Source organism: Mytilus galloprovincialis, chromosome 12, assembly GCF_965363235.1.
Source record: "Mytilus galloprovincialis chromosome 12, xbMytGall1.hap1.1, whole genome shotgun sequence".
Taxonomy (NCBI): domain Eukaryota; kingdom Metazoa; phylum Mollusca; class Bivalvia; order Mytilida; family Mytilidae; genus Mytilus; species Mytilus galloprovincialis.
In genome coordinates, this window is record NC_134849.1 from 42,360,272 (window position 1) to 42,384,520 (window position 24,249).

The window sequence follows — 24,249 nt, forward strand, 5'->3', positions numbered from 1 at the left end:
TTAGGCAACGCGTACAAAAATTTAGTATCTTTTTCCTTAAAGTAAGCATATTTTATCAAGAACAGCCAATCTTGATGTACAAAAACTACTGAAATCAAATGACGGTTAATAATTTGTATCAAAATAAATCAATAACTGCATTCTTATTCCACCAAAATAAAAGTTTAAGTATTTTGATTCTCATTATATCTCAATTCTGATTAGAAGACTTGTCTCAAAATGGTAAAAATAACTTTTTAAATAAAATAGTATCATTTTTGATAAAAAGAAGAATAGTTTTGGTTATTTTAAACAATGCGAACAAAATTTTAGTATGATTTTTCTGATATTCTTTTAATTTTATGAAAAAAAACTATTCTAAACTATAAAAAGTACAAAAATTTAATGGCGGTCAATAATTTTCAGTAAAATGAAGAAATATTTGCATTTTAGGCAACGCGTACAAAAATTTAGTATATTTTTCCTTAAAGTAAGCATATTTTATGAAGAACAGCCAATCTTGATGTACAAAAAGTACTCAAATCATATGACTGTTAATAAATTGTATCAAAATAAATCAATAACTGCATTCTTATTCCACAAAAATAAAAGTTTAAGTATTTTAATTCTCATTATATCTCAATTCTGATTAGAAGACTTGTCTCAAGATGGTAAAAATAACTGATTTCAAATAAAATAGTATCATTTTTGATAAAAAGAAGAATAGTTTTGGTTATTTTAAACAATGCGAACAAAATTTTAGTATGATTTTTCTGATATTCTTTTAATTTTATGAAAAAAAACTATTCTAAACTATAAAAAGTACAAAAATTTAATGGCGGTCAATAATTTTCAGTAAAATGAAGAAATATTTGCATTTAAGGCAACGCGTACAAAAATTTAGTATCTTTTTCCTTAAAGTAAGCATATTTTATGAAGAACAACCAATCTTGATGTACAAAAAGTACTGAAATCAAATGAAGGTTAATAATTTGTATCAAAATAAATCAATAACTGCATTCTTATTCCACAAAAATAAAAGTTTAAGTATTTTGATTCTCATTATATCTCAATTCTGATTAGAAGACTTGTCTCAAGATGGTAAAAATAACTGATTTCAAATAAAATAGTATCATTTTTGATAAAAAGAAGAATAGTTTTGGTTATTTTAAACAATGCGAACAAAATTTTAGTATGATTTTTCTGATATTCTTTTAATTTTATGAAAAAAAACTATTCTAAACTATAAAAAGTACAAAAATTTAATGGCGGTCAATAATTTTCAGTAAAATGAAGAAATATTTGCATTTTGGGCAACGCGTACAAAAATTTAGTATCTTTTTCCTTAAAGTAAGCAGATTTTATGAAGAACAGCCAATCTTGATGTACAAAAAGTACTCAAATCATATGACGGTTAATATATTGTATCAAAATAAATCAATTACTGCATTCTTATTCCACAAAAATAAAAGTTTAAGTGTTTTAATTCTCATTATATCTCAATTCTGATTAGAAGACTTGTCTCAAGATGGTAAAAATAACTGATTTCAAATAAAATAGTATCATTTTTGATAAAAAGAAGAATAGTTTTGGTTATTTTAAACAATGCGAACAAAATTTTAGTATGATTTTTCTGATATTCTTTTAATTTTATGTAAAAAACTATTCTAAACTATAAAAAGTACAAAAATTTAATGGCGGTCAATAATTTTCAGAAAAATGAAGAAATATTTGCATTTAAGGCAACGCGTACAAAAATTTAGTATCTTTTTCCTTAAAGTAAGCATATTTTATGAAGAACAGCCAATCTTGATGTACAATAAGTACTCAAATCATATGACGGTTAATAATTTGTATCAAAATAAATCAATAACTGCATTCTTATTCCACAAAAATAAAAGTTTAAGTATTTTAATTCTCATTATATCTCAATTCTGATTAGAAGACTTGTCTCAAGATGGTAAAAATAACTGATTTAAAAACAAATAGTATCATTTTTGATAAAAAGAAGAACAATTTTGGTAATTCTAAACAATGCGAAAATTTTTTTAATATTATTTCTTTGTCATTCTTTTAATTTCACGAAAAAACAACCTATTCGAAACTATAGAAAGTTCAAAAATCGAATGGCGGTCAATAATAACCATTTTCGTAGGAATAAGTTTATGTTAACAGAGTCATATAATACAATTATGTATTATATGTCTCTGATGTTAACAATATTTAATACAAAACTATTAATCAACACAAACAATTTAACGCTCTAAGCATATATATACTATTTTCACTTTTTTATTGCAACCAATTTTATTACAAATTAACGTGTAAATTAAGGTGTCTTCGTAGAGGTCCGCGTTCATCGTTTGTAAACACTGTCGAGTTCGGTTTACATAAGAATTTTAAATATATACGTATCCGTCCGATCCGTGCATAAATTTAATTTACTGATCGATCGGTGACAGTTGTCAGGGTAACTCTCACATAGGTTATTTGACTTATCTGACGGATCCTATGGGTCACCGATCACCGATCACTCATCGATCAGTCAAACATCCGTCACCGATCATTCACCGATCAGTCAAGTTCACGTCAAACAGTAACGCCTAAGGTTGCAAGTACTGTAGGTTATCAACATGCATTTCTGTGATGTTACAAAACTGCTCTCCTGGTATAAAACTATTTTACCCGGCGTTCAATACACAACAACAACAAAATGTTGATAACAACCATATTTTATTTTGAAAATTTGAGAGAACATTTTCTAGAAGTCTATTAAAAAAGTTAAAGAAATATATATTGAAGAACATTTAGACAGCCCGGCTACTTTAATTAAAATGTGAACTGTTTTCTATAATTTCTAATTTCGTATCAAATATACTTACTGTGAAATAAATGTTGCTTATTTATCAGGTTTGGCTCGACTAAACTTCTTTTAAAAATCCAGGTGTATAGGAGAACAATTTCACGCCTTTATAGTCCTAATCTACACACACATCTAAAAATAACCTTTTAATCTCAACAATTGTAGTTTTCCTAGATATCGAAGTGAAAATATGAAAATAAATAGTTTAGTGGCTAATCAAATAGTTTTATCAATTTCGATATGGTAAGAGAGTACTGTAGAACATGTTAACATTACATTGTTGCTTAGGAAATTAAAGCGCAGGCTAAACCCCGATTACAGAAAAACAAGGGGTTCATTGGTGGTAAACGTATGCTGAATGTAAATAAAAAAAAATGTAGAGAATTTGAGCGGTATGCTATAGTGAGGTATTTCAACAATTTACGACGATAACTAATGATGGAGCCGGAAATCTTATATTGCAATGTTTTATTCGAAAATAATTGCAAATAAATAGATATACAAAGATTGTAAAGGTCGATACGTGTACTTTCAAATTTGCATACTATGAATTATTTAAAATGAGAAACAAAATGTATATAAGATCTGACCACCTATATGCCACTTTGAATAAAACAAATAATGCAGTCAAAAAAGAAAGGAAAAACTCAATCTATTATTCATAATTTATTTGTTGCATAAATATTTGCGATATGTATTTTGTATACTGAAATATTTACACTACGACTTCAAATTTCTTCAATTCATTGAAGGAAAACTGCCAAATCAGTAGTGTACTTATTTAGAACCAATTTTACTTATACTTTTATTATGGATATATTGTCACAAAAACTAATGGCTTACGATATTTTGCTTCAACGTTAATAATTTAAATAAGGTTATGTGAAAATACTTTTTTGAGTAGAGAAGTTTCTTGTTTTTTTTAAATTTCTATTGGAAAGTGAAGTGTCAAATGGCACTGAGGTAAAAGGTAAACGTAAACTGTGAAAAATATTGTTAAGCAAAGCAGTGCTGCATTCAAAATTTGAGGGCCTCGGTGGCCAAGTATTCTCAAAAGTTACCTCTGTAATCACTAGCCAGTCAACATTGAGGTTGTGAATTTGAACCCTACTCGTGAAGGTGTACTCGACGCCTATCTTTATTGGTAATAATTGTCAGTTTCCTATCAAAAGTCAGGTGATTTTCCTCGGGCACTCCGACGTCCTTCACCGATACAAACTGGTCGCAATGACACAGCCTTAAAGGGGTTCTTAAAAGTTATGTTAAAACACCGGAAAATCAATTATTAAATAATTAACCATACGAAGTGCATAATGGCATCTACAATAAAAAAAAACAAACATTTTCAGTATGCACCCTAAATTAAAAAATATAAGTAGATAACATAAAAGAATTTGTTTATTAAATTATGGAGGGAAGTATTGAATCATTATACTATGCAACATGTGTTTATTGCATCAGATACATTTAAATTTGACTCAATGTTTGCATTTTATCTCATTATTCATATATGTGCATATCAAATCTTTACATGACATCAATGACATATGTATATATTCATCCTTATTGATTACTCTGTAATCACTGTATTTATATTCGTACCTCTTGTGTACATTATTTATTAGTTTGACAAGATAATTAGATATACAAATAAAGAAAAATAAGGGTATTTTCTTTACTACAAATTGGACCACTATACTTAAAAGATTACTAGATCGCTTGCAGTCTTAGAAATACATGTTATATTGAGTGTTGTGATATTTTCAGAGAAACTGCTTTAATTTTCCAGTTTTCATCAATATAAACATGTTACATCGATCAGTGTTAATTTAATAATTTTTCTATGACTCCTATCAAAAGAATTTCTCTGTCTAGTTCCATGCTATCTGCATGTACAGTTTGCATTTGGCATCATTGTACTCGACAACTCTTATCAACTTACTAAAAGCTTAATACCTGTTTTTTATACTTGTATATATAATACTATTATAAATGCCTATAAATAGCAGCACATGACATACAAATCTATGGGAGTGTGGATTAATCAGTACAGAGATTAATTCAACTACACAAATAAAATTATAGATTGCCTAACAATGTAATTTTAACACACTATTTAGTATGTAAATATAAGAATGTTTAAAATATTTAGAAAATGATGAAAATAAACGCAATATTTCGCTAGACCAACTAGCTTTATCAAGCGTGCATCCATTCAGGTGAAATCGGATGTAGATGATAAGAAACTTTTGCAGCTCAATGTATATGTTGCACTTAGCTGCCTTGAAAATAAGAAAATTTTGCAGCTCAATGTCTATGTTGCACTTGAATTTAGCTGCCTTGAAAATAAGAAAATTTTGAAGCTCAATGTATATGTTGCACTTGGATTTAGCTGCTTTGAAAATACATAATTGGTAGTTGAAGTCCATTGGCCAATATTACGGGATAAAAAGGCCGATGCTTTGTTTTAAATTATTCTTATCTTTCCTGTATCTTTTCTCGTCTTTTTCGTTAAGACCATCAGGTTCTAAAGTGTGGAGTTGGTGGATCCAATAGTTTTCTCGTCTCCTTCTCGCCGTGGTGTCCCACCCGGTGTTGACTTCTATAATTTGGAAAGTAACGTTATCAAAAGGATGTTTAGTTGAACGAAGATGTCTTGTGAGAGGACATTTCTTGTTGGTTTTGTACGATGAACGATGGTTATTGATCCGAATATTAAATTTGTCCATTGTTTCTGCCACATACTGAATGCCACAAGTGTAACATGTTAATATATAAATTGAGTTCTCCGTTTTACAGTTGGAATTAGAGTAGATGGTATAATTTTGTTTAGTAACGGAGCTGATGAAAGAACTGCTTGTATTGGCAGCTTTACAACACAAACAATTCCTAACACATTTAGATGCATAATAGATTGTTTGCCTTTTTAGACAAAGAAAAATACTTGTTTTTCAATGTCACATTAGATTTAATCTATGTGTTTATGATAACCGATTTTTTTTAGACTAACTTACAATTTTATCTCAGTAGAATTGTGTCATTGTTATAAGTTTGATGATCATACGATTTATGTTTTAATCAATTATTTAAGCAACCGCCTAAGCCTTTTCTATATAATAAGTAAATGCTTTCTATACTGCTTGCTTCTACTTAAATATTTATAAAACTAAAAGAAAACATATTTCTCTCAATTTATTTTATGATCAGCTGAATTGAACATTTCTAAGCTATTTTTTTCTAGAAGGAGACGTACTACATATTACGTAAAGAGTTTCAGCCTTTTATAGTTTTGTTTAATCTTAAAAAATCTTACTGTTTAATCACCTTTAAACAGTACATACAGACTCACGCAATGATTGGAATTACTTATTTAGTCGTATGACCTTTGGTAAAACTGATTGACATGTCTGTTCTTCAATTAGACATGCGCAACTTACGGTGAATTTAACTGTTTGGTCAATATTTGAAGGTCGTATTGAAATTTTTTAACACATTGATTGAATTTTCGAAATTTCACTATTCAAAAAGATTTTATCATTTGTACTTATGATAACAGATTGTTTTCATTGTTGGTGGAAAAATCAACCGAGACAAATTCAGCTGATCTAATTATGATATATTTTGGTTTTTCTTTTAAAGCAATGCGCAACCACATTAATTTTGTTATCCGCTCATTGATAGCTAGTTTATGCTTGTCTCACTTCCAGTTTTTGAAAATTGATAAAAGCATGTCTTGTCTAATTATATGACATTTTAACTGTTTTTTTTTCAGAATTGATTGATAGATATGTATGCATATTTTAGGAGAGGCAATGCTTATTACGGATCGGAGGATCAGTATTTTATATATTTTTCTCTTGTAAAACACATTGAATGTGCATTGTTATACGACGTGACTCGGTATTTTGTACATCTAACTTTCATTTATTTTTTTATGTTTCTGTTATCGTTTTGGTTAGATGTGTTATGTCTCATAGTGCGTAGTCCACATAATTATTGTCTTTTAAAACCATCAATGTCATGAAAATTGTTTGGACTGGTACTATGATAAAAAAAAATGTAAAAAGTTCGAGACTGCATGTTCGTTGCGTAAGTGCGTCACGATTTGACATGTCCTGTGGGGTTTGTGGTTGATGGAAGATGTTCGTTGTTGTTCTGTGGTTTCTATGTTGCGTCGACTATAATGTTATTTATTAGTGCATTTCCATGTGATAAGGGTTCTTGCGCGAGTTTGTGTTGTATTTCTTTCTCCCAGTGTTTACGGGTTTTTTAAATGTATTTTTATATATTTCAGCAGCTTTGATAATAAATGACTGAAATATTTGGATGACAAATTACAGGGTTATTCCCTTTAAATACAATAGAGAATGGAAAGGGGGATATGTCAAAAAGACAACAACCCGACCAAATAGCAAATAAAAACGGAAGGCCACAAATGGGTCTTCAACAGAGCGAGAACATCCCGCAACCATAAGCATGCCTCAGCTGGCTCCTAAAACAAATGTGTACAACGAATGACTGTCATCGCCTAGTTATGTCAGAAATACTACTCAACTACAGGCAGAGTTATCAATTAAAATATAATCAGAACAACAAGATTTGCAAATATGACAAATGACTGACCTTCTGTAGTAGGCCTTTGCATACCATAATGTTTGACAATACACATTAAGCTAAACCGTGTACGTCAATATAATATTTTGACTGCAAAACGGTTATTCATGTTTCATTTTTTTTTTCATTTGTATACACAATCATCAAGTTGATTGGTTATGATTTCTACAAATTCGCTTGTTTCAAGTTTCAATACACCATTTAACACGATATCATTAAATACCTATTAAATAATACACCAAAAAGAGCAACGCTTTTATATATGGGTATTATACATTTAGTGGTTTCATACTAATTGTATGTGAAATACAATTACCATTTGGTTGCAATTGTGCTTCAAAATCAATATCAATTACGGTTACAAACCCTTTATTAACACACTAATCTGTATTACGTCAAATTAAATGAAAACACATAAAATGGAGGAATAAAATGAGATATCAACTATAGTCGCCGTTACGTAAAATTGGCACCATGATTTTTGTTAAAAAAAATTAAATATCAGCCGCATTTACTCAAGATGATGTTTTTCATTTAGCGGAAGACAAATCTTGTCCAAATATCCACTACTGTCCTACCTTTTATTGTGTTTGCACTGTATAATCCTGACCTTCACATTTTTCAAGATTATTTACATTGTAAAACCGCCATCTTGGTTTCTATGAGGATCCCTTATTCCATAACATTCGTTACTCTCAGGTGATATCATTGTCATTGATGATACAATTTCCCGCGCTTTTCCATGTAAAATTGACGAAAAGCTCCGAGAGTTCAAGAAAATGGAGAGCACGTGGAACTCCACGGCAACACTTCCGGTAATAACAATGTCGGATTCCACCATACAAAATAATCTTGGATTATGTGAAGGTCAGGATTATACAGTGCAAACACAACAAAAGGTAGGACAGTTGTGGATATTTGGACAGGATTTGTCTTCCGCTAATTGAAAAACATGATCTTTAGTAAACGTGGTCATATTTAAGAAAATATTGACAAAAAACATGGTGCCAATTTTACGTGACGGTGACTATAAAGTGATCATTATATAATTTTCAATATCACATCCATATCAACCAGCAAGGCATGATCCAATAAACGCTCTATAGACAGAAACATTTTGATTAATCGATTTTATTGAAAGTGAAAAATATAACTCTTCCTGCTATTCTCATAAAACACAACAAAAGAATTTGTGTAATAAATCAAAATTATTAAGGTAACAATCTGAATATAATGCATTCCTCTCAGCACACTTCAATTACACAAATCTGACAAAACCCTATTTTACTTTCCGTACTTGTTCTGATAATGATTTAATACGGCATTTCAATTTCCGTCTTTGATCCGAGGATTCCGAAAGGTCTTTTTAAACAAAAGTAGAACAACATGGACAGAGTGTTGTCAAATCTTCATTAGGTAGCTTTACCAAAGGAATAAGAATGTGCTGCTTTCCACATTAACGGATAAGTTTCGATCATGTATTGTCCATTTCGTCTTAAATAAACATGACATAATTTCCATATTTGAGTAAAGCAGTAAACAATCAATCGTATGGATGTTATATGGATATCAAACCTCGTTTATACATGTAGCACTTAAGGCGGTTGCCTTTACAAAGGAAAACTTAGCAGGAAGGCATCCTCATACGTTAATATATAATAACTTAATGTAATAGTACAATTGATTTTGATGTATACAACCTATTTAACTTCATATATTTACGAAACATTAGTTGATCGAGATAGTACGTTCATTAATCTTTAAAAAAACTTTTTCAATGACATTATAATTGTTGAAAACTGCTATTGGGTGGTCACATTCTACGTGTCATCAAACATAAGCAGACATCGTCACTTAACAAAATATCAAAATACCTGTATTATCAAACTCGTACAAACTAGAATATATGATAAACGCTAGAGTTTCAACTATTCAATTGTAAACCATCATATACCCTCTTGTCCGTTGTATGGCGTTTGTATATTGCAATTATAACGTTAAGATTGTGCATTTTTTTAACACTGCCATCTTCACTTGGTAAATGTTTCTGTGGTTTCAAAATGTTCCATACCAGAAAAGTCATCTTAACTTTAAATTACCAATTATGTCCTATTCTCTACAGATTTGAATTAGTAGATTCAATGACTGGTGATGCAGGCATAGCGGAAGATGCTTACCTTGTAGATGAAGTCTCCCGCTTTTTGAAATTCTCTATTTTTTTAATATTTATTTATTATAACTAAAATACTATTGTCTCTAATTTATCAACCGCAACATTATTGCCAAACGGCATTACATTTAAATACGGTGTTTATTTCTTTAATTACAATAGGGTATATCATTAAAACTGAATCCATCAGTGTCCTGTCAAAGTCTCAGTTCCTTGTCCTTTATTGGCTTGAGAGCTTTAGACCATCTTGGTGCACAGTCGTGTTTGAAAGAAAAGACAAGATCAAATATAGTTGGTTCAGTAGAACTGCTTAAAAATTATAAATAACTAACGACAATAGCTTTTCAAAATAAAAATTAATTCAATAAGACTATTTGAATATTCATATGAAAGATTGATCTATAACATCCTACTGCCTTCGTACTCAACCTGTTAAAATTTGAATGAATTTCTATATATATAACATTTTATCAATTAATGTTTTCATCAAATACATAAATAAAGGCAATTATAGTAGTGTATCGCTGATCAATAGTCATAATTCGATTTAACTTAAACAAATTTGGGTCACAAACATGAACCTTTATATTACACTCATTGTGTTCTTTGAAATGTCATTTGTGTTTTTATTTATATTGAGCCTTTTGTCTCCTTTGAAAGGTTTCTCCAGTTGACATCACATATGGTAAAACAATATTAAATGGTCAATTGATTAAAACTTTTATGATAATATTGCGCATAGATGTTTTTTGTATTTTTTTTACGAATTCATATGCATCACACAATATAATATCCTTATGGACAACTTACAAAAGGATAAAAGGATAATGTTTCGGCATAACGTGACATAAGTATTTAACAAAATTCATAATTGATTGTATCTCATATCAGCAATTTTTTTGTGTATGACAAGTATAATCAATTATTCATTGTGTCCGATGTCAAGTTAAATTTCTCATTTTTTTAACAGCTTTTGATAACTGAGAGGGTGTAATTTGTTATTAGTCTTATTCTGTCCGGTGTTAGGTGTTTTCATACCACCACATTATGTTCTTTCCCACGTCAGGAGCCAGTAATCACTGCTTGTCTATCTTATACTATGTTTAATCATACCCTAGGTTGTTTCCTTTCAACTTACATTTGTTTAATATCACGACACTTTAAAACATACTGCTATAATGAAGGCTGAGGTTTTTTTTTCTCTTTTTGTTAAAGGTTATATGAAGTTAAATAGATGCTTACATTTACAATTATAATCCTGGTACCTATTTACGTCAGTTGTTAATAGTTGTCTCATTGTCAAATATATCACTTATTGTGTTGTTAATTGTTTTAATATGCAATACTGTAAGAAGCACTTAGTTATGCTTTTAAACTACTCAATCTATTGCAATAAGTGTATAGACGATTAATTGATCAAGTTGAGTGGGCATAACATACCAAAATTAATTTTTCAATGTTTTCAACTTCCACAGTACATAGTAAATAGGCATTCTGTACACAAAATAAAATAGAAATTACAACAGATTTACAAACAGTTAGTTAATGCACTTGTAAACACAAAAGTGTACCAATTCATTCAAAGCATTTCATTTTCATTTACAGTTTCTAAATAAAGTGCAGTTTATAGTTTTTAATTTTTCTTATATTGTGTTTTTTGTACTTCTGTTTGTCTGTTGGATCTGCATGTCCTCAGCAGCATAATTCCCGGTTTCGATAAGTCATTTTACTCAGTCTATAATTACATATGTTGTTTGTCTTTTGATTGTTTTTGTTTTTGTCATGGCATTATCATTATGTTTTCAGATATTCATTTGTATCTTTCAACTCTCTCCTGAAATAAACCAATGAACGTTGTATCTACATACACAATTGTGGCATTAAAGTTGCAGACAAAAAGGTTATGAATAGTGAAACTGACCTTAAACACTCAACTTGCAAGCTTTGCATTTGTTTACCAGTTGTATTGTAGAATTGTAAGTCAATCATGGAGGGATGTATAATATATTTGTATCTGCAACATATATATCACACTGTTTAGTATATCATGAATTTACCAATAGTATTTCTATATATTCTTAATAATTTTATTCGCACATTATGTTGTTCTCTCATATGTTTTTTTTATATATTTTTTTGACATCAACATGATCAATTTTCATGTTTTCCGATTCTTTTTAACATCGTTTTCTCTTCATGATCTTAATTTATTTTTCTTCGATGCATGTATTGTTACGATATGGTATCCTTTAATTTACTTGGTTTTGTTACTTACAATACAGGGTGTTGAACATTTTACCACATACATGTATATATGATTAGATAGATATAAGAAGATGTGCTATGAGTACCAATGAGACAACTCTCCATCCACGTCACAATTACTAAAAAATAAACCAATAAAAGTCAAAGTACAGTCTTCAACATGGAGCTTTGCCCTAAAAAACGAGATAATGTATTTTTCATATCTTTTTTGTATAAATGAGATGTTTCGATGTTTACACATAACATCTCAGTCGTATATTTTTTTGGAATCGTTAAAAAAAATGAAAAATATGAACATCTACACATTACGTTATAGAAAAATATATATGTTGGAAATAAAATAAATGTTTGTCTATCGACACGATCTTTAATGCAATAAAACCTGTTGAATATGTGAACTTGAATATTGTAATTTGATTGATTTGATTGATTGATTTGAGAATTATCTGTATAAGCCAAATACAAATTCCAGCATGACGTTTCGGATTTCGATATTGCAAACATATGACATAAGACATAACATATTATATTAAAATACTCGACATATTAACAACTCTTCATGTTGATTTGTTTTCTTCTTAAAAGTCAAAAAGGTTTTGAAAATAATGATGAATTATCATGCAAGTTGTTTGCCCTGCTGTCTCATTAACGTTTTTATGTCTACCCCATACGTGTATATTGCTTTCCTTGCAGATACAAAATACAATCGGCTATCCTGAAAAAAAACTTAATAAAAGGTATTAGACAAACATGACAAAACATGATAACACACTTTCTGTTCTACGTCCAGATTTTGATTTATTCCAAATAGTTTAAATAAAATCCTTAACAGCAATTTAATCAAGTCAGTATTTTCAAAAACATAATCGTGGTTATCGATGATCAAACGTAACATGTGTAAACATATAAGCAGTTCTTTCTTTTTTGATCGTTTTATCCTTATACCATTTATACGTTACATAGAAATAAATCGATTAATGAGTTGCATTTTATTTTTGTTGTATAATTTCTTGTCATCTTTATAATAATGATAACATGAATGATCATAATGATAATTATAATTCTTTATTCAAAAGAGTAATTCACTTAGCTATATCACTAACCTTTTCTGAGGCCCTCATGAAATGCTATGAAATATACATGATATAAAAAAACAAACAATGGTCATACAAGCAGCCACATATATATAGGTAAATTAGGTAGTAAACTGTTATGAAATACATAATTTTCAAAAAAGGTATAATACTATTGACTTCAACATTTAATTGGAAATAAAAGCATTTTATCGAAAACTAACAGCTCATATAAACATATAGAAAGGCAATATAGCACATTAACATTAATCACTGAAGTAAACAAAGCAGTGTACATGTGCTGTTAAGCATTTGAACATATTTTAGAGATGGTTATTATTGCACCAAGTTACTAGCATAACATGTTATATTGACATCATTCCATTAAAGTATTGATAAACATACAAATTAAATGTATATAGAACAACGCATACCTCAATGGGTAATTATAAGATTTAGTTTCTACGTTTGTTTGAATAACTTAACATATGTTAGATATTATAATTCAAGTAGATGTTGATAACACAATTGTGTGAAAACTCATAAAAGATACCATATTTCAAATTTGGTACGCAAGACACACATTTATTGTTACTCTAAGTAGTACCAGAATCACAATAAGTTGATCATATAAAAGTTAGATAACATAAATTTAAAGATGTTTATATTTCATTTGTGTTTTTGTGATTGTTTGAAAGATGTATTTGTTCGCACCCGTTTTATATCAATAACCTGAGTTTCAGTGGTTGTCATTTGTTGATGTGGTTCATAAGTATTTCTCGGTTGTTTTTTTTTTTTTTTTGTTTGTTTGTTTATATATTAGACCATTGGTTTTCGTGTTTGAATGGTTTTACACTAATCAGTTATGGGGTCCTTTATAGATTGCAGTCCATGTCAGCCAAGGCCCATGTTGAAGACCGTACTTTTGCCTTTAACTTTTGTTTTCACAAATTGTGACTTGGATGTAGTGTTAACTCATTAACACTCATACCACATCTTCTGATCCATCTTTACGCATTTATGTAGGTATTCTTACCTTTGTGTTCGTAAATCAAAAGAGCAATCACAGATCTTGTATTGCTATAGACAACAGCTGGTGTTTGCCCTAAGGATTTATCTATTTTCTTAATTGTGTAACTGCTGGTGTAGAATATGAAATCCCGATTGACAGCAATGTTCCAGAAAACAGATCGTACTATTGTTTTAACATCAGACCCATTGTACCATGAAGATTTCAAATAATTACTGTTTTCCATCCAATAAAGGCGCTTATGCGTTACATCTGAATAATAGCCTGATAATAATCACTCGTGTAAAATGTAGTCAGTTAAAACTGTCAATTCCGGTTTTTCCATAAAAAAAAAATGTCTGTATTACCTGAAATAAGTGTTTGCATTTCTGTTTCTTGAATGTGTTGATATGATAAACTTAAATTAATCCCATTCAATAGTGTGGACTCGCATTGTATATATTCATTGAATAACATAATACACTTGTCTTTTAAACACACCAGTTCTTACAGTCCCTGTAACGTAAAAGTTAACACTTTTTTCGTTCGGGGATCGTACGTACAGCGTTCGTGAATCGTTCGTATAGAGTTCGGTCATCGTTCGTACATCATTCGTATAGCGTCCGTACAACGTTCGGTCAGCGTTCGTTCATCGTTCGGTCAGCGTTCGTTCATCGTTCGTTCATCGTATGGTAGATGTCACCGTTTAGGGTTTTGTATATCGTATGGTGCATGGTATCGTTGAGCGTTTTATTTGTCGTATGGTTCATGGTATGGTTAAGCGTTTAGCGTTTCGTTTATCGTATGGTATGTGATATCGTTTAGCGTTTCGTCAATCGTATGGTATATCGTGATGTTAAGCGTCTGATATGTATGTTAGGGTTTTATTTCAGAAAGTTGTTTCAATTATAATTTTGAGTTAGAATGATTTATAATAAAAAAAAGTTGCGGGATAAAAAAAACAATAATAAGTTTGGATTGGATTAAATCTCCAATTAATATCATTAGGGAATATAAATCAGTATAAATCGAACGGGAAACGATTCCTCCCATCACATTTTGACATGAATACTATGAGACCAATTACTGCGATATAAGTCTCGCTCTTTGTCCTCTCTCTCCTCCACCAAATATTTCTCTGATACAAATATTTCCTTGACACTGTAAATTATATATAATGTTCTATAAATGAAGCTTTATATGAGATACACGTTTTATATCTAAATGTAGTAAAAAAATACAAGACATCCATGGTATTTGTTCCCCTCAATATCAGAGTCTGATATAAACCGAAAATTGTCAGGGATATATAAAAAATTGCCGAAGACATCTATGGAAACAGCGTTGCTTGTGATTCATGCTGTCGGTGTTAAAACTGTTATTTTGACTGTAAAAAAAGCTTAATGTTGTGATGTTATGCTATTGTTTCAGAAAAAGGCAGAAGGTTTGGATCATTTAAAACGTTTAATCCCGCTGCAAATGTTTGTACCTGTCCTAAGTCAGGAATCTGATGTACAGTAGTTGTCGTTTGTTTATGTAATTTATACGTGTTTCTCGTTTTTTTATATAGATTAGACCGTTGGTTTTCCCGTTTGAATGGTTTTACACTAGTAATTTTGGGGCCCTTTATAGTTTGTTGTTCGATGTTAGCCAAGGCTCCGTGTTGAAGGCCGTGCATTGACCTATAATGGTTTCCTTTTTTTAAATTGTTATTTGGATGGAGAGTTGTCTCATTGGCACTCACACCACATCTTCCTATATCTATTAAGTCCATGTATGAGTAAATACAGAATTAAAAAATAATTCTACCTTTCTTATATTTCTTTAATTTAGAGGTAAGCTTCTGGCTAAGTTTAACTATTCTAAAGCAAATCATTTAACTTTAAAAATAACCAATCAATTGTATTCTTAAAGATGTTGATTTGTTCAACGTACGAATACATGAAATATTTGTCACTGGACGTTATGCATGTAATCGATGATCACATACAAATCTGCAGTATTTATAAACAAACTGCAATTGTATATATGAAAGAAACTAAATAATATATATTTTTTTTTATTATTTTACACATATTTGAATATATTTTACAATCGGTTGTTATTTGAAAGACTTTAAATTTTACAAATATCACATGCCTCCATGAAATGTTTTATCTACGCACCAAATATTTTCCTTTCATCGTGCATAGCTCATTTTCCGATTCACTAAAGGTTTCTAAAGATCTTCTTACTTGTTCATTATATTTTAAAATATTTTAAAATCCTACAAAAATTGCCAAAACTTTTATTCTCCGGCTAGACTGCGTAAAAGATTAATACTGTTTTGTTTGTGTATCTATCCAAGATACACTTTTTTCTTTATTTTTTATATTAATATCTCCAGAGAAATAAGAGCTTCAGAACAAAAAACAATGGGATTTCCATTATAAATTATATTTCCAAGGGTTGTACTTGGTTAAAATTATTTCATCAGGACTCTTTTCGTAAGTGTCAAAGACATTGCAGGGCCGTAACTACATTGAGGCAAATGAGGCAAATGCCTCATGTTAGAAATTAAAAAAAAAAAAAAAAAAAAAAATGAAACAAAAGATTGTCTTCATATCAAATTGTCATGCAAGAAGCAAGTTCTTTTCACTCTCTGGTGTCGCCCCTACATGTTTTTTGTGATCCATATTTCTAGTTGTTTGCAGAGATGGTGGTCTATTGTTTGTACTTCTGTGTCCCAGGTTTGTCTTTTGTTCATATATTGTCCAATACTTTATGACTATAGTCTAAATGTCCTGCCCCTTCTCATTTCTGGACACCGGTGGACATGCAACATTGCAAACCCTGACGTTTACAAATGAAAATCAACATTTAGACTATAGTCATAAAGTATAGTCTTAAAATATTTTCTCGCACAATTTCTGGGATGTCGGGATTTATTATTTTCTAATTCGGGACCTCGGATCTTTTTTTTTTAGGCCCGGGATTTCAGGATCAGGACCCCTCAAATTAAGCCCGCTCTCAGAAATTGTGCGAGAAAATATTTAAAGACTATACGATGATACTGGACACTGGACCGGACGACTAGACACAGAACAAAATTGTCGTTTCTGCATGGAGAATATAACTTGATTTCAAAGAATACAAAACTGGCTTTTTTGTGGATAAAACTAGATAGCTGAAAACTAGAACACATGGTTTAAAGTAGGATGACCAGTTTCCCGGTATCAAATAATTTGAAAAAAAAAACAATGTATTGCCATATGAGCTTTTACATTGAAGGGTTACACTTGCATTAAGTCGTATTCAAACCCTTAAACAGAAAATAAAGGAATATTGAGTAAACTCGCACGGGGCCTAATCGCATACAAAGCCAATGCATAGAAAAAATACAAATGATCAATTGTCAAAGTTTTTATTCCTGTTCTTCATCTTGATAGTTGTTGGAGGGTCTTTAACAACAAAAGAACCAGTAATATCGTAAAACACGGTTAAGGTGGTCCCTAGTGTCGACTTAAGCAGAACTAGTACTGAAAGTATAATACTGCACTGTCGCTATATTTTAATCTAGTCATTAAAAAAGCAGCAAAGTCTAAGGACAATACAAAACAGACAGATCCGGTATTAATGATTATGATTTTTGCTTCATCCAAAATATATTTCTTTTAATGTTGTCCCTAAAACATAAAAGTCTTAAATTACAATGAAATATGTTCTTTGAGACCAGAATATTGTCGAACAAATAGCTAGAAATTAATTATGTTTCTATGTAAGAAAGAGTCCGGGAAACGCTCAGAATGCACGATTTTTCGTTATTTTCATCAGAGCTTCTGCTCAAGGCCCCAAGACCCCTCGCCAAAAATTTTCGAATTTATTTTGCCTCACTATTAAAAATGGCTAGTTACGGCCCTGCATTGCTGATGATATAAATTTCACAAAAATCTGGCATAAATTGTACACATGACAGTGCTAACTAGACCGGACAGACGGACGCCCGGTATTTCCATGTCCCCTGCAAGCTTCAAGATAAGTAATCAAAAAACCCTTTGGGAGGCTCAAATTCTGGGAAAAGGAGGGTCAATTCGGTGCCTATATTTCGGAGTTATATATACAGAAGTACCGCTGAAATGGGTCTGATTTTAAATGGTTGAATATTTGATTGGATGTGAAACATCAAATATTTCTGAATTGAATGATGGTAGTAGTTTCGAAAAAACATTAAAATCCTGTTTGAAATAGAAAATATATATTGGTGGATATTTTGAAATTTAACAAAAATCTAGTCTAGGGGCGTACACATGCATACAAGGGAAATGTCCGAAAAATAAAACAAATTCTGCATAAAATGGGCCCAAACATTTTTCGTCTCGCTCTGCTCGGCGTCACTTTTGCATTCACATCGTGTTAACCCTGGCTACGCAACTAGGATTGTAGTACACGCTTGTATTTTGTCCTTTAAAGTTAGTTTAAAGGTAGTCTGTCTGTTTAATATAATTTACAGTTTAAGGAGAATTATTCGTCTTTTGCAAAAAAGATAGAGAACTGTATGAAAATGTGCTTACGATTTCATTTAGGCAGAGGGAAACATGTTTTGTTTTATTTCAGAAGATTATTTAGTACAGATATAAAAGTATTTTTAATTTTTTACAATTTACAAAAATAATTTAGTAGTGTTTTTTTTTATGCACATGGTAGATGAAACTTGTATGATCTAACTTTTGTCAGAGGTCTGTGAACTAGTAAAAATAGGACGTTCTGGAAAACACAAGTCGCTTTATAAAATGCTTGTAAAATTCCGTTACATGTTGTACTCTCATATTTAAATACCTTTCTGTTGAATAAAAAAGTGTAAAAACAGTTATTGAAATTCGCCTGAAAAAGGGAAAACGAATAGTTATTATCCAACTAATTTTTCAAATATCGAGTACACAAATTAGTCTCTATCTCTATACACACTTGCAATTTATTTTTACTGACAAGTGTCTGCTGGCATTCGATTGGACATCAGATTAATGTAGGCGTAACAATCTATCACATTTATCCAATCACCTGTCTAGTTTGCCATGACATACGGTTCACAAAGTTTAGTTTTTTTTATAAGAATTATAAATATGATTGTAATAAAAACTATTCATATACTTTACATACACTAGTAATACAAATGTATAAATAAAAAACAATATCCTGCCCAAAAATTACTTACTTTACGAGATATAAAATTGAGAATGGAAAATTATACCAAATAACTATTTACAAATTAAGACAGCGTAAAAATAAAATAATAACATTAATAACAATTACTATTTAACGGGGACTATTATACTATTATATAGATGTAGAAAGATGTGGTATGAGTGCCAATGAGACAACTCTCCATCCAAATAACAATTTATAAAAGTAAACCATTATATTATGATAGTTCCAGCAATTTAAAAAAAGTATCATGAAAAGGACGGTGTTGCAATTGAAGGCCAGGGACTTTCCGCTACATGTACGTCTAAAAACCACCAAGGCCGTCATGGTGCACTAAGCTCATGAAACTGCACTAAGACCATGATTGAACACTATAGCGATATTTATATACTAATGAAGAGTCCATGTGTGGGTGGGCTTGTCAGATAAAAATAGACAACGCTTATATTTAAAAATAAAAAAAGTGAAGAAAAGAAATATTACTATACATTGTACGGACGTTTAGACTAAGTCGCTCAATCTCGTATTTTAAAATCACGAAGTAATTGAAATCGGATTTAGGTTAGATTTGTGATCATTAATTGGAATTTATTAAGACTTTTTAAAATAACTTTTCTTTATCTTTATCAAGAATTTGTATAGTGAGATACACTATACAAATTCTTGTCTTAATAGTATTTTTTTTAGATCGAAATTAATGAGACACGTTTGCAAAGCTCATTTTCCGTTCACTTTGACGGTCTTTTTTTTCATTTATAACCTGCAAAAATTGTTTAACTTTAATTCTCTGACTAGACAGTATGTAAAACCAAAACACTTTTATAAGTCAGTATACACACGGTGTTTTCCAAACCAGTAATTCCTTCGCCCAGGGATATGAACTTGACATTAAAAGTCCCTCAATAGCTTTACAATACCCGGCCGTGTCATTTCCGTATATTGTAGATGGAACGAGTGATATACATAAATGTACACCAGACATACATGTTCCAATACAGGTAAATTTTACCTTTTTGAAGGACTCCAAAGAGGGGGTGTGTTGCATGTGCGCTAATTTATTTTAAAAATCCAATCTTATATTTTTCTAAACTACGTTACATGCAAATGCGAAATAATTAGTGTTGTTCGTTCAGTCCTATTTATTTATAAATATTAATTTATTCTTTTGAATGAAAGAAAAAAAACTACGCATGTTAACTTCAATGAATAAAATAGTATTTACTACTAGTAGCCTAAATGTAAAAACTTTTACAACAAGATTTGAGGTTGAAGTGGCTCGATCAAAACGTGAAGAGATGAGAAATTGTCATCATTTTTCTAATTAATTACAAAGTATTATATGAGAAAATACTTTTATTTTAGTCGCCCGGCATTCTCTTTTCTCGGCTTTAGATGATACGTAAAAACGTTGAAAAAAACTTTTACATTTCTACGTTTTATAATCTCCTGACATACATGTATTCATATATAATTATACACAATCACAAAACGGCAAAATTTAAGAACCATGATAGTAAAGAAGTATTTGAAAAAGCTATAATTGTTCAGTTTTGTAGTTAATTGCTCAAAATAATATGAAAATGTTTGAATTATTATTCAGTGATTAAAATTGATATTAAAGCATTTTACAAGATCATGTCGTGTACTATTTAAATGGAATCATTTTTGCTGTTGCTTCATTGTTGTTTGCCTCACCTCCAGTGGCAAATATTTCATTCGTGTTCATGACGAGAACACATTAATTTTAAATATATTAGGAAGAACTTCCAACAGTCGTTCGACAGTAAGATTGGACGTAAACATAAAATACCACTGGATAATGGGGGTAGATTTAATAAGGATAGACATTTAGCATTGCAACAGCTCGTTAGCCTACAGTGGGACCACTAAAATAATTAAAACAAGAGTTTTCAATTTGCAGAGAGTGATGGTCCTCTCAATCTACTCTGGTGTCGGCCATCTTTATGTATACGTGTAGTTTCCAATATCACATAACACATCTAATTCAGATAAGACCATGACTTTAAAATCGCATTAGTAACGGTGAAAATTACGGAAGCGTATTAGCGCCACACATTTTTTTTTTATTTTTCTTCCTATGGTTGCGTTATAACGCAAACATTTGTTTTATCTTATTTCTTATTTAAGATTCAAAGGAAACAGTAGTTATTAATGGAGGAGGCTGTATATATTAAAATTTATCACCTTTGTAGTCATTGCAAAGTAAAATGCTTGAATAATTAGATCATATCAATGACTAATAAAGAACAGAATAATATAAGAAGATGTGGTATGAGTGCCAATAAGAAAACTCTCCATCTAAGTCACTATTCGTAAAAGTAAACCATCATAGACCGAAGTACGGTCTTCAACACGGAGCATTGGCTCACACTGAACAACAAACTATAAAGGTCCCCAAAAACGATATCCATGTTACTACTAGTATATATATATTACAAAAAAAAATGAGTAAATTGAGGTTTATTATACCTAAGAAAAAAATCAACCCTGCTAATATAGCTATAACCGAATATAAATATACTTCCAAAGTAAGCTCTCGTTTGAGAACTGTGTAAAGTAGGGTAGATTCAAACAAGCTACCCTTTGGCAATAAATGTATAGAATAAAGATGTTTTATTAATAAAAGTATGTTCTCTCTATTCAAGTTGCTACCCAAGCATCTTAAAAATACTTCATTATATTGAAATGAAAATTCAATGACTTTCTATCAAAGAATCTTGATCATATTCTGAGATTTTAAAAAAAAAATTCTTTATTAATAATTCATTTTAAAGCAGAAAGATCATTTTGTCTATTTGACTTGGAGGTTTCACAATTGTATGACATTATTTTTGATCTTTCAATTTAAATATGACTATATACTAAACTATATCTATTTTCTTGTTAAATTATATACTTTTCTGATGCACAAATCAGTCTTAATTTATGTATAATTGCACTTCAAGTATTCCATTATTCCTATGCATATTTATAATAATGATTTGGCCTTGTATGTATGTTTCTTTTTTTATCTACTAGTAAATCACATCCGAAATGAATGACAGACGGACATATATACAAAACTTAATGAATAATTGAAATTAAGATATTTGCGTTATAACGCAAAGGTTTGCGTTATATCGCAAAGGTTTGCGTTACAACGCAAAGTTTTGCGTTACAACGCAAAAGGTTTCCGTTAAACGCAAATGTTTGCGTTATAACGCAAATATTTGCGTTATATATCGCAAAGGTTTGCGTTATAACGCAAAGGTTTGCGTTATATCGCAAAGGTTTGCGCTGTAACGCAAACATAGGAAGAAAAATAGAAAAAAGAATGTGTGGCGCTAATACGCTTCCGTAGAAAATTCTGTTAAACTGTATTGTTTATTATGCTCGAGTTTTTGGTATGATATTCTACACTATGCGACCGCTCTCCTGGTTGGTCTCGTAAGAATAAGTTCGCCTCGAGAGCGAGAGGACTTTAGTCCGAATCCCAAACGGGTCTAACAAAAGTATTATTTTCCTACGAACTGTTAGCTTGTGAACTTACACGTTAAAAATCCATCTCAGTGTGTCGGTTTAATACTAAGTAGGCTTACTTTTCATATTATATTTCCATTCCATAGTTTTGTCCTTAATATTCATTTAATTTTCCACTGGACGTCATCCATGATAATCATATTTATTTTACCGTTACTTTACAGTTAAGTGTTTTTCTTCTACTGATTTATATTACACCTGCTATAATTTTCAACGATCGAAATAAAAAAAGGGCACGTGAAATTTTTCTACCAAACACTTGTCTAAAAAGTCACTGCAGGCGCGGATCCAGAGGGGGGTTCCGGGGGTTGGAACCCCCTTTTTTTGGACGATCAATGCATTTGAATGGGGACATGTAATTGGAACCCCCCCTTTGTCCTGGGTTAGGAACCCCCCTTTTTTAAATGTCTGGATCCGCCCCTGCACTGATCCCGTATTATTTAGTCTTGTTGCGGTTTCGGCTTTTTATTCTGTATAGGTTTCTTTCTATTACAAAAATCTGTATGTTGACTCTTAATGTTTTGATTTATATGGGTCGTTGGGTTGTTGTCGTATTAATGTATACCTTTAAAATTGTTTTCAAAACCAAAGGATTGATTGGGTATAGAAATATTCACATCTCTTGACTTCGCCCGTTCGACAGCATATCTTTGCAAAAATTGGGTGCGGACGTTTGGTTGTTCGGTTGTAAAAATATGCAGCCTTGTTTGGTCGAAATACAAATAGTCTAATCATGGTGTAGTGAGAGTTTCGCGCTATCTATACGTTAAAAAACCATTTGAATAAATCTTTAATGGGATATACGAACTTCGATTCAAATTTCTGAACAACAAAAAAGGTCACCCGAAACTCGAAGTACGCCAGTCGCATGGTTGAATTTAACACTTTAGAAGAAACGAAACGTCCAAAATAAGTTAAGTCTTATTATAAACTGTAGCCAGCTTTTTTCGTCTGTTTTTGCTTTTATGACAACTTTACCAGATATATATATATATATAAAGATTTGACACAGTAATTGGTCCACAAAAACGAACCTAACTGCAAGTCGTTGTTTTACGATTCAACATATGAGTTTTTGCATGTACACAATGGAGATTGTTTTCTGTTCTACTGCCCTTCTCCTAGAATGGCTGTATACAATGTAACCCCTTATATGGACTACTTTATTAAATGTCAACAAACAAATAAATTCCAAGAGAAAGATTCGGAAAGAAATTCTAAAATTTACGCTAAAAAATAAAATACATAAAAATGGAAAACAATTTTAGACAATTATCATTTTAGAACTATATATAATTAGCATGCATCACTAAATGAAACTGATAAATTGATTGCTCCCGTAATGTCCACTGGCAAATATATCACGCATATTCACGACAAGATGTGAAATTGATCGACCTGAAGCAAATGATTGATACATCACTAAGATAGAGAGTTCGCTAGAGGTAAAACGTATGCTTTACCAGAATAAAGTTGAATATAACCAACATGTCGAGGTAAGCTATTGGCCCCCCTTTTCTCCACAGAAGACGCACGCCAAAAAAATTAACATACC

General features: G+C 30.8%; 1 protein-coding gene and 1 long non-coding RNA gene across 2 annotated transcripts in view; one reads left to right on the forward strand and one right to left on the reverse strand.

The window, feature by feature from the left end:
* The window catches only part of LOC143053813 (uncharacterized), an 86,518-nt gene that overhangs the window by 21,660 nt on the left and 40,609 nt on the right, over positions 1–24,249 (forward strand). The window lies entirely within an intron of this gene.
* The window catches only part of LOC143053798 (uncharacterized), a 34,660-nt gene continuing 18,982 nt past the window's right edge, over positions 8,572–24,249 (reverse strand). Inside the window, exons 6-7 of the long non-coding RNA XR_012971457.1 lie at positions 11,548–14,246; positions 8,572–11,120 (exon numbers count right to left, since the gene is read on the reverse strand). This is a non-coding gene — a long non-coding RNA (uncharacterized LOC143053798). The remainder of the gene's footprint in view (positions 11,121–11,547; positions 14,247–24,249) is intronic.